General features: G+C 36.0%; 1 non-coding gene and 1 pseudogene across 1 annotated transcript; one reads left to right on the top strand and one right to left on the bottom strand.

Moving 5' to 3' along the window:
* Window positions 1-6,101: 6,101 nt before the first annotated feature.
* On the bottom strand, window positions 6,102-9,722 carry LOC126712935 (uncharacterized; annotated as a pseudogene).
* A 1,021-nt stretch (window positions 9,723-10,743) lies between these two features.
* On the top strand, window positions 10,744-10,852 carry LOC126693291 (small nucleolar RNA R71). The gene has a single exon (XR_007645275.1). It is a non-coding gene; the product is annotated as a small nucleolar RNA R71 (small nucleolar RNA).
* The last annotated feature ends 5,597 nt before the right edge of the window (window positions 10,853-16,449 follow it).

Below are 16,449 nucleotides of genomic sequence, written 5' to 3'. Positions count from 1 at the left end.
GTGTAATTACACGCTCATGCTATCTGTCCCAATTTGAACCGAAAAAGGTAGATGAGGCACTTCAAGATGCTGATTGGGTAAACTCTATGCATAAAGAACTTCATCAATTTGTTTGTAATGATGTGTGGGAATTAGTTCCTAGACCAAAGGGTGTAAATGTAATTGGAACTAAATGGATCTTTAAGAACAAGTCAGATGAACATGGCACTGTTATCAAAAATAAATCAAGACTTGTTGCTCAAGGCTACACACAAGTGGAAGGGAATGACTTTGATGAGACCTTTGCACTGGTAGCAAGATTGGAATCCATTAGGATATTGTTGGCTATAGCTAGTCATCTGAACTTCAAGCTATATCAAATGAATGTCAAAAGTGCTTTCTTGAATGGAATGCTGCAAGAAGAAGTATATGTTGAACAACCAAAAGGCTTTGTTGACCCTCACAGACTGGATGATATGTATAAATTAAAGAGAGCTCTGTATGGTTTGAAACAAGCTCCACGAGCTTGGTATGATAGATTAACTGCATATCTCACTAAGCATGGCTTCAAAAGGGGATTTGCAGACACTACTCTCTTCATAAGAAAGGATAAGAACAGTTTTGTTGTAGCTCAAATTTATGTTAATGATATTGTTTTTTGTGCTACTAATGACTCTCTTGCTCATTCTTTTGCAGATGAAATGAAGGCGATGTTTGAAATGAGTATGGTTGGTGAACTAACTTATTTCTTGGGATTACAGGTGAAGCAAACGGACTCAGGAATCTACATCAACCAAGCAAAATATGCAAGGAATCTAGTCAAGAGATTTGGACTGGACAATGCTGCACATGCCAGAACACCAATGGCCGCCAATGCAAAATTAACAAATGATCCGTCAGGTGAGTCTGTTGATGTTACATTATACAGAAGTATGATTGGATGCCTTTTATATTTGACTGCTAGTCGACCTGATATTGCTTTTAGTGTTGGTGTCTGTTCTAGATTTCAATCTAATTCTAAAGTTTCACACTTAAATGCTGTCAAAAGAATAATTAAATATGTTGGTAGAACTTGTGATTATGGATTATTTTATAGTAAAGAGTCTAATCTGTCTCTTGCTGGTTTCTCTGATTCTGATTGGGCTGGTAATGCTGATAATATAAAAAGCACCACTAGTAGGTGTTTTTATGTTGGAGCTAATCTCGTTGCTTGGATGAGTAAAAAGCAAAATTCTGTGTCCTTGTCTACTGCCGAGGCAGAATATATTGCTGCTAGAAGTTGTTGCTCACAACTTCTTTGGATGAAAAAGGTTTTAACTGATTATGGGATATCCCAAGATACCATGGTTGTTTACTGTGATAACTCTAGTGCTATTGACATATCTAAAAATCCTGTTCAACATTCTAAGACTAAGCACATAGAGATTAGGTATCACTTCATTAGGGATCTTGTTGAAAGAAAGATTGTGTGTCTTGATTATATTCCTATTGAATGCCAGAATGCCGACATTTTCACCAAACCTCTTGATAGAAGTAAGTTTGAGACACTTCATCAAGTAATTGGTGTGATTCTGTGTCCATGATCTGTCTTCGCCTTCTTGGTCCTTGTGCTTCATTGCTCTACCCTTTGTGACCATTGTTCTTTGGTTTTGTTTTTTTTTTTTGTTTTTTTTTTTTTTTCTAGGATTTGCATTGCATAACATTCATGCATTTCATTCTAGGTTTTTTTTTTTTAAATAAAAGAAAAAGGGGGGGGGGAGAAAAAGGAAGCAAATTATGTTTTGTACTATTCTTCTTGGTTTTTGAGAATAAGGTTGGTCAATTTATTTTCACATAACATGTCTTTTTTACCTTGTTTAGCCTTGATGAGCTTACTTATTGCACTTTACTAGTTGAAGTTTTGTAGTGCATGTTGTGTGGGAAAGATGTTTATGGTTTTTGGTTACTCTGTCTTGATCTTGAAGTCACATGTTTTTGACTGTCGGACTTGAACTTTTAGAGAAAAGCATAAATAACCATCTCACCACTATTCACTAGCCAATCATGAACACCTTAGTGCATATCATAAGATTTTGTGCTCGAGAAAGTGTAGCACATGCACAAAAAGAATATAAGGTGAAGCTTCGGTTTAAATTTCTTAATACTTAAAATTGGTGTGTACTATTAGACTTGATGCCAAAATCACATGACTTAAAATTGGTGTGTATATTATGAGGCAAAAATTCAAGCAACTTACATGATTGCAAGCTTATGATCTAGGAGATGTGGGAGTTATATGATGTAACTCTTTAGGTGATAGTCTCTTTTAAATTCTTCGTGATGAATTTTGTAGACTTTGTGATTGATTGCTATTCACATATCACCCACATGTATCTCAAGTTTTTGCTAGTTGCACACACTACACAAGTTACTCTTTGCTAAACATTGTACATGTTCTTGTGTGTGTTTATGGTCTGACCAACCAAGTTTTTGCAAATACCTTGAATTTTGTGCAAAATTAACTTGATGTTTGAAAATTTATGGAGAATGCAAGAAATTTTGATTTTGGGAATTTTGGGCTTAAATTCTTGTTTTTGAAAATCACATCATCACATACTCATGCATTTTGTTCTTCAATTTCAATGCTTTGAGTTGTTTCTGAATTTTTTTTCAAAAACTGTGTTTTTCCTCAAATTTAGTGAGCCTCTGCCAGTTTCGATTGATCCATTCTATTTTTCGATCAATCGAAATTTTTTAAAATATGTTTTAGAAAGTCTCTGTCTGTTTTGATCGATTGAAATTGATTTTCGATCAATCGAAATTTTTTAAATTGTTTTATCAAGTCTTTGTCTGTTTCGATCGATCAAAGCTGTTTTTCGATCAATCGAAACTCGTGAATCAAGTTTTTTAAAAACTCAGATTGGACTGTTTCAAACCTACTTTTTCAAAACTTTTTCAAACTTTCCTCTCTCTCTTCGACTTGGCAAGGCTCCACTGAGGATTTTTTGTCATTTTCGACCAAATGTTTTGCAAGGTTTTTCTCTCCCAAGGCTGATAAGACCTTTATACTCTTCCTTTTGCATTTATTTTCATGTTTTCATGCATAAACTCATGCATTTTAGTGGGATTTTTGGAACTTTTCAAAATTGGGATTTTTGTTGAATCAATCCTCTTTTTCTGAAATTGATCATTGGGTTTTGTTCCTATATTGTTATATTCATGATATATGTTGGTTAATTTGATCAATTTGGGGCTTTGTGAAAAATTGAAAATTCTAGGGCTTGTAATTGACCCGAATTGGGGATTTGGGTCAAATTTGGCTAAATTGATGAAATTGGCTTGTTCATTTGATGTAATTAGTCATTATTTTTTGAAATCTATCTTGTATGATGATCAATTAGTCAATATCTTTCAAATTGATCAAGTGGTTTTTCAAAATTTTGGGGTTTTTGTGTTAAAAACTCTATGCTCAAGCCAATTTTGTGAATTTGAACTTATTTGAACTTAATTGCACTGCATTAGGACATGCATCATGCCATTTAAATTGTTCATGCATCATATAGTTTTTGTTCTATATTTTTTTCATATGCTAACTTGCAATCTACCCTTGGTATTTTTTTTTTTTTTTTCTGTTTTTGTTCCTTTACTTTGTGTTTTGGTCCTTATCCTAGCACCATGCCTAGGAAAACTAGAGCTCATAGGACCCCTTCCACTTCCTCTAAGTCTCTGTCTAGGAGTGAGATGTTTAGGAATGATAGAAGCAGAGAGGCCTTTGAGACTTTGAACTGTAAGCGTAAGATTTGGGCTGAGCGTGCTGTGATTTTAGATGAGATTGATCCGGCCATTAGGGCTAACTTTAGGTCTAAAGGTTGGTTGCCGCTCTTAGAGATAGATCATCCACCCCCGACTGCCCTGATTAGAGAGTTCTTCTCGAACCTCTCTTGCCATGTCTATGATTCCAACACCCTTGTTAGGAGTTGGATACGAGGTGTTGAGTTCACCATTACCCCTCGGGTAGTGGGTGAGGCTCTTGGGGTTCCGGTTGTTAGGGAGCCTGACTATCCCTATAATGAGTCTCCTCCCTTAGAAGTTGTCATGTCATACATCACTGGGTCATCTATCCAGTGGGGTTCTGATCCTTAGATCACGTCCGCTGAGCTTATCGAGACTACCTATCTTTTCTTTAGGATAGCGTGTCATTCGTTGTGGCCTATTTCTCATCTCCACACCATCCCTCTAAAGCGATGTGTGTTTTCGTATGCGTTCGTTTCTAGTGCGTCTATCAGTTTCCCACATCTGTTCCTTCGTTCTTTGAACGAGGTTCATAGGAGTTCTGTCATAGGGCATGCGCTTATTCATCCTATTTTCATTCATAGGATTCTGCTGTTTTTGGGTCTAGATGGTTTCCCTTCTAGTGAGCCTGTTCATGTTGTTGCTCCCATAGGTGCCACCTTTCTTAGACAGAAGGCTGCTCACTTGAGAGTTGCTCCTTCGCGTCCTAGAGGTGCGTCATCTAGTGCTATTCCCCATCCTCCCTCTTCTACAGGTGCTGATGCTGCTGAGACGTCTGGTGCTACTGCTGCTGATGCTGATGTTCCTCCACCGACTACTTCGAATGATTCAGACATTCGACGTACGTTGGATCATGTCTTAACCGTTCAAACGGCTCATGGATAGATTTTGGTGGACGTGCTCAATGAGATCCGTGCCTTGCGTGCGGAGTTGGCACGGTTTACACGCTCTTTCACACCACCTTCCTTTTGATGATGGATTTTGTTTGCCCTTTGGCATTCCGTCACAAAAAGGAGGAGTACATTGTAGAGTTTTTGTTTTCAGGGGGAGAGTATTTTGTTGGTTGGAGCTTGTGGAGTTTAGATTGTATCTAGGTGCTTCACATTGTATTTTAGCTTTTTAGATCTTGCCATGTTTTTGATGGGATATTCATGTTAGGGGGAGTGTTATTTTTGTTACCTTATATGTTTCTTGTTTTCAACTGTTTATTGATTTATATTTATGAGTTATTCATTGATATATGTCTTTATTGTGTGTTGTTTGAAATCAAGAATTTAATTTGTTTACTTGTATTTTTTCCACACATGTGGTTATGCATTTTGTTTAGTGTTTCAGGAAATATACAGGTTGATTCAATTGAGCTACTGTCTACACTTGCAACTGATGGATGGTAGTTAGGATTGAATTTGTTTTATGAGCATTATTTGTGTAAAGGGCTTTTATTTTGTAAACTTTGAGCTTCTAGTTGTGTTTTGTCACGGATTGTCAAAGGGAGAGTTTGTTAGGTTCTAAAGACTTAGGTATTTATGTATTTAGAATTCTAATGTGTATTGTTGGCAAACCATGATCAAAAAAATGTGTTTAGAAGTGTTTTAGTCTTGCTCAAAGTTGTACATTTTATGTAAAGTTGGAATCGAGCTAATGCAGAAAGTATTATACATTTCGGCCTGGCTCGATCGATCGAAGCTTAGGCTCAATCGATCGAATCTCGGGCAGAATGTTTTTTTCTGCAGATTTCCAACTCAGCCCTAGTTGTTTAAAACGTTTTAGGGTTTTCTAATTTGTCCTAAGTATAAAAGACAAACCCTAGCCACGTTTTAGTGTTGCTCATATTGCTGTTTATGTAAATCTTTTGTGAGATCTAGAGGAGTTTTCCTTTACACAAACTTAGGGTTTTCAAGGAGAAGATATTAGCTACACCTTGATGATCAACTCGGTTGCTGCCATTGAAGCTTAAAGAAAACACAAGCGAGTGTGCTTGTATCTGGTGGTGAATCCAAGAAAGAAGGAGTCCGTGGATTCGGAGCTTGCACGTGGTCGTGTTGTAAGTTCTACTGGTTGGTAGCAATAAGAATTCGAGCGTGGGGGCTTGTAAGTCTTATTGTATGAACTTCGATTCTTTCAAGATAGTGGATTCAAGTTTACCTTAAGGATAGCTAGGTCAAATCCTCCCCAGGTTTTTACCGGTTTGGTTTCCTGGGTGATCATATCTTGTGTTATTTATCTTTCCGCTGCTTTGCATGATATGATCTTTGTGATTGTGATAACCTAGATTTGTTAAATTGGACTAAGTAACAACTTGGCTAATTACCTAGGTTAAATTAATTGGGTTTTAAGGGGTAAAAAAACTATCAAATGGGAGTCTTAAATGTTGTACGGTATGCCCACAATGTATCATTGAGTTTTAAAGACCAATCTTTCTGAGGAGGGTTAACTGTTTTCTCCAATATTCTCTTGATTCCCTTATTAGATATCTCTACTTGACCACTTGTCTACGGGTGATAAGGTGTTGCAACCTTATGAGTGATGCCATATTTCTTCATTAGTTGCTCAAAAACTCTATTGCAAAAATGCTTTCCTCCATTACTAATAATGGCACGTGGTGTACCAAACTATGCAAACACATTCTCTCTCAAAAACTTGACTACAACCTTGTGATCATTAGTTCTACATGCAATGACCTCAACCCACTTAGAAACATAATCAACAACAACAAGGATGTATAAGTTACCAAAAGAATTAGGAAAAGGACCCATAAAATCAATACCTCAAACATCAAATACCTCAACAATCAAAATAGGGTTCAATGGCATCATATTTCTTTTTCCAATACTCCCCAACTTTTCCATCTGTCATAGGCAGAACAATATGCATGGGAATCACAAAAAATGGAAGGCCAATAAAATCTACATTGCAAAATCTTGGCAACAGTCTTTCTCGAACTAAAGTGCCCTCCACAAGCATGATCATGACAGAAGGATATAACATTTTATTGGTCACTCTCAAATATGCATCTCCTAATTATTTGATCAGAATAATACTTAAACAAATATGGATCATCCAAAAAGAAATACTTAACCTCAGCCAAAAATTTAGACCTATCTTGTTTAGTCCAATGCGAAGGCATTTGATTTGTGACGAGATAGTTTGCAATATCAGCATACTAAGGTCTCTAGGACACATGCAGCAACTACTCATCAAGGAAAGATTCAAGAATAGGTAAATTGTCATCAGTGTGCTTAAAAATTAATCTAGAAAAATGATCAACTACTACATTTTCGGATCCCTTCTTGTCCCAAATCTCAAGATAAAATTCTTATAGCAATAAAATCCATTAGATAAGTCGAGTTTTAGCATCTTTTTTGAAGAAAAGATGCTTCAGTTTAGCATGATCTGAATAAATTAAGACCTTAAACCCCAACAAATAGGACCAAAATTTATCTAAGGTGAAAACAATTGCTAGCAACTCCTTTTCCGTTGTAGAGTTGTTCATTTGAGCGTCATTTAGAGTCTTACTAGCATAATAAATCACATGGGGAACCTTTCCAACCTGCTATCCTAAAACAGCACCAATTGCATAATCAGAAGCATCACACAATCTCAAAAAGCACTTTCCAATCAGCATACCAAGGTCTCTGGGACACATGCAACAACTGCTCATCAAGGAAAGATTCAAGAATAGGTAAACTGTCCTCAGCATGCTCAAAAATTAATCTAGAAAATTGGTCAGCTACTACATTTTCGAATCCCTTTTTGTCCCAAATCTCAAGATCAAATTCTTGTAGCGATAAAATTCATCTGATAAGTCAAGCTTTAGCATCTTTTTTGAAGAAAAGATATGTCAATGCAGCATGATCCGAATAAATTAAAACCTTAGATCGTAACAAATAGGACCTAAATTTATCCAAGGTAAAAACAATTGCTAGCAACTCCTTTTCTATTGTAGAGTAGCTCATTTGAGCATCATTTAGAGTCTTACTAACATAATAAATCACATGGGGAACCTTTCCAACTTGCTGTCCTAAAATAGCACCAATTGCATAATCAGAAGCATCACACATAATCTCAAAAGGCACTTTCCAATCAGGTGGTTGAATGATAGGTGGAGAAGTTAACTCAGTTTTTACTCTCTTAAATGCATGGAGACACTCATTATCAAACACAAATGGGGCATCTTTGGCAAGTAAGTTGCATAAAGGCCTTGAGATTTTACTAAAATCCTTGATGAACCTTTTGATAGAATCCTGCATGACCTAAAAATGATCTAATTTCCTTAATAGATCTAGGAGGTGGAAGATTAGAAATCAAATAAATTTTAGTCTTAACAACCTCATCACCACTTGTTGATATGACATGCCCAAGAACAATTCCCTTTCTCACCATAAAATGACATTTCTCCTAATTAAGAACAAGGTTCTTCTCCTTACATTACATTAACAGTAAGGATAGGTGGTGTAAACATTCTTCAAAAGTGGACCCAAGTATTGAAAAGTCATCCATAAATACCTCCAAAAATTGTCCTACCATATCAGAAAAAATACTAATCATGCACCTCTGAAATGTACCAAGAGCATTACATAAACCAAATGGCATGCGACGGTAGGCAAATGTCCTAAAGGGGCATGTGAAGATAGTCTTTTCTTGATCTTCTGGTGCAATGGGAATTTGGCTATATCCTAAATTTCCATCAAGAAAACAATAATAAGCATGACCAGCTAACCTTTCCAACATTTGGTCTATAAAAGGAAGAGGAAAATGATCTTTCCTTGTCATGGCATTCAACTTACGATAATCAATTCATACTCTCCATCCCGTTTGTACACGAATTGGGACTAACTGATCATCCTCATTCTCGACAATTGTTATGCCAGATTTCTTTGGTACAACTTGAACTGGACTCACCCAATTACTATCAGAAATTGGGTAAATAATACCCACATCCAAAAGCTTCAAAACTTCAACTCTCAATACCTCTTTCATAATAGGGTTTAGACATCTTTGCAGTTCACGTGAAGTTTTAGCATTCTCTTCCAAGTGAATTCTATGCATAACCACAGATGGACTAATACCTTCGATATCAGCAATTCACCAACCTATAGCTTGCTTATGCTCTTGAAGTACACTTATCAATTGGCATTCCCTAAGGTCATCCAACTTTGGTGGTTTTACAGTAGATGGGAGTGGGGATGAAAAAAGTGGAAGAGGGACTACTTTTGGTTGGCAGCTATTAGTACTCAAGAAAGGAACAGAATCCAACTATGCATTGACCTCCTCAATTGATTTTTAATATCCAAATTGCAATAAAAAAGGGTTAAGCAAGCATTTAGGGGATCCTCAAAAGTTGATTGTATGAAAGTATCATGGACTAGGCCCTAAATCATGTTAACTTCATATATATCCTCATTGTCTAGTACTTGTTTACTTATGTCAAAGATATTAAGCTCAACAGTCATATTCCCAAAAGAGTTCTTCATCACACCACTTCGACAATTGATTAAAGCATTGGATGTGGCTAAGAAAGTGCGACCCAAAATGACATGGATTTGTGTACTGGCATTTAGAGCAAGCTTAGTGTCTAACATAACAAAATCAACAGGAAAATAGAATGCATCCACCTTAATCAACACATCCTCAACAATACCTCTAGAAATTTGCACAGATCTGTTAGCTAATTGGAGTATCATGGTTGTGGGTTTCAGCTCCCCTAAACCTAAATATGGCATTAGGTTCACACTTGCCCCCAAGTCTAGCAAAGCTTGCTCAATGAGATGATCCCTAATCTTGCATGAAATTGTAGGAGATCCAGGGTCCTTACATTTCATTGGATATTTATTCTGAATGATTGAACTGACTTGCTCTATCAAAAATGGCTTTTTAGGGACATTTTTCTTTCTCTTCATTGTCACAAAATCTTTTAGAAACTTGGCATAAGCAGAAACTTGTTGAATTGCATCAAGAAATGGAATGTTCATTTAGACTTGCTTAAAAACCTTTAAAATATCTCCAAATTGTGCACTTTTCTAAGAATTGATTAAACTTTAAGGAAATGGAGCTTTAGGAACAAAATTCTTATCAAAAGGGGAAGAACTAAGATCCTGAATTGGAATTGAGGTTGAGTTGCCCTTCATTTCTCTACAATCATCCTATGAACTATGAACTCCTTTTTCCTCTAACACAGTGTTTTCATTATCCTCAACTTCTAGCATTTTCACTTGATTGTCAACTTGTCTTCCAGACCTAAAGGTGGTAATAGACTGAACAGATTCATTGGCATGAGTAGAACTAAAAGAACCATTGATGGCATAATGTCTTTTTGGGTTAGGTATAGGCTGACTAGGAAATTTTCCTTTTTCCCTCTCTCCAACTTGGGTTGCTAACTGGCCGACTTGATTTTCCAACTTTGAAATAGCTTGAGTATTTAAATGAGTGGAACTTTTCGTCTCTTGAATGGCTTGGCTAGTTGATTGCATGAAAGTTTTGAGAGACTCCTCCAAAGATGATTGTTATCTTGGTGGTGCCACAAACTGAGAAGTTGATTAAGGAATGGGAGGATATGCTTGAGTAGGTGGATAAAATTGACTTTGTTGATGCACTTGTTGTCCACCTACATTTGTGGGAGGCTGATTTTGCCTTTGAGTTGTATGCATAGGACTCGCACAAATAGAGCATGTTTCACATTGAACTTGATTAAAAGAATTCACCCCTCTACCTAAAGCTAAAATTTCCACCTTATGAGTGAGATTGTCTAACCTTGCTTTCATGTCTAAATCTTCACTGATTTCATACAATCCTCCTTTCTTAATTACAAGGGCAGATCTCTCTCTACGGTTGGAAAAATCCCATTGTTGTGAACTTTCTGATAAATCCTCTAGGAATTTGTATCCCTCATCATCCATAAGACTCAAAAATCCACCACCATTCATGGACTCAATCATGTTACGATTTTTTTGAGTCAAACCATTATAAAAATATTGTACTAGTCTCCATGTTTCAAAACCATGGTGAGGACACTTTAAGATCAAGGCCTTAAATCTCTCCCAACTCTCATAAAATTTCTCTTGTTCATCTTGATAAAAATTTGCAATTTCTCTCCTCAAAGCATTGGTCTTGGCCATTGGGAAAAATTTAAAGAGGAATTTTGTGACCAACAGTCCCCATAAAGTGATAGATCCAGGTGAGAGAGAAATAAACCATTCTTTTGTCTTATCCTTCAAGGAAAAAGGGAATAAACGCAAGCGAAGAGAGTCATCAGTGAAATTCTAGAACTTACAAGTAGCATAAATCTCAAGAAAAACCTTTACATGCATATAAGGATCTTCTCTATCCAATCCATGAAAAGTAGGAAGAAGTTAGATTATCTGTGGCTTCAACTCAAAATGTGCAGCAATGATTGCAAGCAATACTATGCAAGATGGATGATTGGTGGTAATAGGTGAGAACAACTCTCTAAGAGTTTTTGAATCATCACCTGTTTCTCCTATTATGGTCAGATAATCAAAACTAACAAGATGATTTTCTTTATCACATATCCAAGTTTTCATACACCATGCACAAAGAAATAAATTTTTTTTTTAATTTTTTTTTTAAATAACTACAACTAGTAGAAGGAAAAATTCAATTAAGACCTAATTTATTTTCCTAACCAAGTCCCCAGTGGTGGCGCCAAAAACTTGTTGGGAAATTTTAAAGTACTCGCAAGTGTACGAACAGTACCGAAGTATAGTTTAACAAAAACAAGGTCGAACCCACAGGGACTAGAATGAACATAGGAAAATTAATCATCTTAACCAAATGAATCCTAATATAGTTTAATAAAAATTGGTTGTTTGCAATTAAATATACTAGGCAAATAATTAAATTAAGAAAAGATATAATATAAAGCAGTAAAGAGATGTAAACAATCTAGAGAAAGGAATTAAGGTTTTGGAATCTGCCTTGTTAATTCATATCAGTATATATTTCGATCATTAATATTTTCCAACCACTACATGATAATATAGAAATAAATCTTGCTACCATGGAGAATATTATCATTAAAAATTCTATTTAAATATCTAAAGCATGCTTTTCTTCGCTTCCTAGGTATAAAATCAAATCATCAATTGTATTCATAGCCAAACAGATCACAAAAGATATCCAATTTTAAAATCAAGAAATAATAAACCAAGCATTCAACTAATTAAGACAAATCCTAAATCATGAGAAAAACATGATTGAACTCATATATAGGATCCCATCTTAGTCAATTGATATAAACCAAAAGCAATTTACATCATTAAAGAACAACTATTGTGGGAAAAATCAAATCACATAAATATTACTGATAAGCCTTAACAAATTTTCATCTTCAACCCTAATTATAAATTTAGCTACTCATGGTAATTGAAATAAAACACAAGAATAAAATACTAAACATTAAACTAGACAAATAAAATAGAGAAAGAAATAGTCACAATGATATCATGGAGAAAAGCTACAGAGAAGCCACATGCGGCACTGCCTCTTGCTCCAATTTTCTATTTTGCATCCTAGCCCTAGCACTAGCCCCCTCACTTACAAACTAACCTAGAAGTTTATATAAGGGAAACCACTCCTAATACAAGTCAGATTTGTATTGCTTTATTTTGCTCCTTTGTAATCCATCACATGCGGCTAACCTAAAGCCTTATTATTAAAATCCCAACGTGGCCCATTGTAAGAACTCCCAAGTATGTGTTTCGGTGAAGAATTAACTAGGCCCACATCAAACATGCAATCAAGCCCATTGTACATGTCTTATCCACAAAAGCACTCCTATTTCTTTTATTTTTTTATACTTTTGCTTTCTACACTTCAGTGACTTCACGCCTGGATCTTTTCTTATTCTTTTATTTTCTTTGATTTGCCTTCTTTGCACTTCATGTCTCCAGGTTTCTTCTTATTCTTTAATTTTTGGTATTCTCTTGAATTTACGTCCGGCTAGATGTAAGTTGGCTTGATTCAATTGGCCTAGCCCCACTTTGCTTGTAAAGTCTTTATTACCGACAACACAAAGTTTTTTTTTTTTTTTTTACAAATACAACACAAAGATAATATATAATAAGTCACAAAATAGCATAAAAATAAGGCTAAATATGTAGATATGGAAGTACTTTATTGTTTACATTTCATGCACATCAACTCTCTTCTAGCTTGATGAGACGACCACATATTTTATTGAGAGCATCGCATTGTTCTTCTATTGCCTTGAATATGTTTTGTGCGATCATGTCATCAATTGGAGTAGCCATTCCTTCTTGAGATACTTCCTCTTGAAATGTCTCTTCTAAAGATACCAATTCTTGATACGTTTCCTCAATTTTGACCAAATGCCTTCCATTCTTTTCTCGAACCCAAATTGGAGTGGGGAATTGCTTTTTTTTTTTTTTTTAAATTATTATCTTGGTGGTGCAATGATGCCTGAAAAGAAGTCCCATTTTATTAAGCCCATGTCCCAATTAAAAGGTTCATTTTGTTAACTTAGATGCTCTTAGAAAATCTTTTGGCCATGGTGGCCTAATTACAAAATCACTCCCTTTCCTCTTATGAACCTTGCCCCTTATTTCATTGGGCTTTAGTACATTTACAAAGAAGCTCTCATCTTACTCTCGTGGACTTTCATTAGAATATGCTTAGAGATTTTCAACCCTTTGTCTCAAATGTGGGCTTAAATGTATCCATCACCTTTGGGCTCTACCTTTTTCCATTTATTATTATCATCATCATTTTTTTTGAAGTAGCCTTCTGGCTAGAATACATTATAGCATTCCTTTCAAAGTCCATGAATTTCTCATCATTTAGGACCTAGGCATGCAACAAGGAGGCCCAAGATTAGGAAACTTCATATTGACTTTGTAGGAAGTTGGATGCTAAGTCCATAGCATATTTGTTATCTTAGGTTCAAGGTTCTCCTTTTCAAGAGGCCTTTTGATTTGGGCTTATGATAGCAACTAGGCTATGGTCTTACGAACCTTTGAAGTTAAGATATACCTTTAGACTTTAGGATAAACCTCTTACATGTGAGAACTTTTTTTCTTTTATCCCAACATCTTAGGATATGCCATAACTTTTGGGTCACCCTCAAAATATTTTTTTACATCTTTTGTTTGTCCTTTAGAATTAGGTGAACACAAGATATATGGTTGAACAAACAAAAGATATAAAGGGTACCCTCTTATTGATAGGATCTAGGATCTCTCTAAGTGTGGGTAGGCTCCCTAGAGTTAAAAGGTTAGATCAATAGGTCACTCACAACTAGGTGGGTCATGATTCCAACCTTGGGCCTAAATGGACCATTGTGGATGGGTGGTAAACTGTTAGCATACTCAAAGCACATCATAGGCAATGACACAGATTGTGAGTTGGTAGGATGAACTTCGTAAGGCGTTGGCCCTAATGGAGCGTACTCTTCTTCCCACTCATCACCAACTGAGGTGAAAGGGACGAAAGAACCAAGTGAAGTGTGTGCCAACAAATATTGAACAAGCCTTTATCAAGATTAATAAATAAGACACATTGGAATCAAACTTTCTATCCCCAGCAGAGTCGCCACTGTGGGCGCAATGGGAGGGGAGTACGCCTCGGTTGAGTGACCCGAGGTGGAGAAGGGAAGTTGGATTCACCACCTAGATTAGGTCTAGTAACCATATTTATAGCACCCTTACATGGAAGGACCGATCTTACTAACAGAGTATAGGTTTGGAGTTCAGGTACTGCTTGGGAAGGTGTTAGGTACCCATGATTGCCCAAATCATTGGACGACTTTAACTCATTGTGTCTTACGTCTTAGTTTCGATAAAGGAAATTTCAACATTTATCATTCTAGACTCACACAGATGATAACATGCATCTAGCATACAACATGGTATTTCATTCTAAACTCTAGCATACATCTATCATAGCATTGCATCACATATCACATCTTAAGCCTAGTATACATCTATCATGCATCTCATAACATATCCTAACATAAATCTATCATACATAGCATCATATTACATCCAAGGCAAAAACATGTATTTATCAAATCAAGCCAGAAACATAAGCATGGTGAGATCAAAACAACATGTTCAAATATCCTACTCAAAGAATTCATAAATATTATTCATGTTCATTAAAGTAAAATCGAGATCATATCTCAAACAAATGCATGTTCATGTGAATGTATGCCTTACCTTGCTACATCATAGCACCTATGCATCAATGCATGGTCAAGTTATATGCATGTTCATGGCACATGAAAGAACGAATTGAAAAGAAACCCTAATCTAACATGTTAAGGACAGACAGACAAACAAACAGACAGAGAAATAGAAACTTATAAGTATGAAATAGGATAAGCCAAAAGCATGTTAAATAAGTAAAGTAGAGAACAAAAGCATAAAAGTTCCAAATTAAGGTTATGGGCAAAAGTATGCGTGCGCATACATAAAGCACACATGCGCAGCTCAGTTGTAAACGAACGCATAATTAGAGTATGCGTGCGCATGCAAGAGGCATGTGTATGCATACTCACCCTAAAACCTAACCTAGGAAAGCAAGTATAGAAATAGAGCAGAAACAAAATTTAACAACATAGCATGCTTGAAATGATAAGGCGAAGAAAACCTAAGCTATGCAGACATATTATAACTAAACTAAACAAGAAAAGCACAAGAAAAACAAGGATCAAAACAAGAAAAAGCTAAGAAAAGAAAAAGAACTTTTAGATCTTATATCTCAAAAATACAAAGTTCCTTGGCTTGATTTTGATCGTTCCCCTCAGTCAAATCTATTCACAATCAAGGCCAGAGAAGGCCTCAATCAAAAAAATATTGACTTGAGGATGTTTTGTGAAAAAACTCATACTTTGATTCACTATTTCTAGTGAATCTTATGCTTTCCCTTAGGATTTTCTGTGTGTTTTGAAAAGCTACTATGTATGGCTTTATATAGTTGAAAAATGAGGGTTTGGAACGGCTTCTAGACGATGTTGGATTCATTCCAAACCTCACACTAAATGTACAAAAAAAAAAAACTTGTCTTTCATAGTTTTTAGGACTCTAACATGCGTGTGCAGGCCTGTGTATGCGTATGCATGCATTAGACATGTTCATGCAGCTTTGGGACATGCGTGCGCATATGCATGTATACGTATGCATACTTGAAAATAGATTTATTTAGTTTATAAAAAAATTATATTTTTCCAAAATCGCTTTCCTTAAGTCAATTTCAATTAAATCGAGCCCTAAACCAACCTTGAGCAATGCGGTATCTACAATGCCCCTCTTTTGATTCATGTGCTCCACTAATGGAATCAAAAGAATAAGAGACAAAACATTTAGTTTTGACGTACGGCTCAGACCTAACCACGCACACGGCAAACAATATGCATACATGGGGCGGGGTAAAACTCCGCAAAGTTGCATGAGATTCATATGTCCTAATTCCCACAAGTGTTACTCAGGAAATGAGCAATGACAAGTTCACTATCCAAGAACCGGTTTTGCCAATTGCAAGAAAAAGGCAAGTGACTCACTATCCTAAAGTCACTAAAAAAGAAAAACAAACATGGCCAACGGCTTGGACCATCAACCAAAAAAAAAACAAAGTGCTCTCACAAGCTAAAAGGATATGTCTTTGTGGTTTCCATCTCAGGCTCTTGCTTCAAACTTCTCCAGGTGGCTTTCGCCTCTAGGTAGC

This window comes from Quercus robur, chromosome 1, assembly GCF_932294415.1.
Source record: "Quercus robur chromosome 1, dhQueRobu3.1, whole genome shotgun sequence".
Taxonomy (NCBI): Eukaryota; Viridiplantae; Streptophyta; class Magnoliopsida; order Fagales; family Fagaceae; genus Quercus; species Quercus robur.
This window is presented reverse-complemented; position numbering and strand designations above follow the sequence as displayed.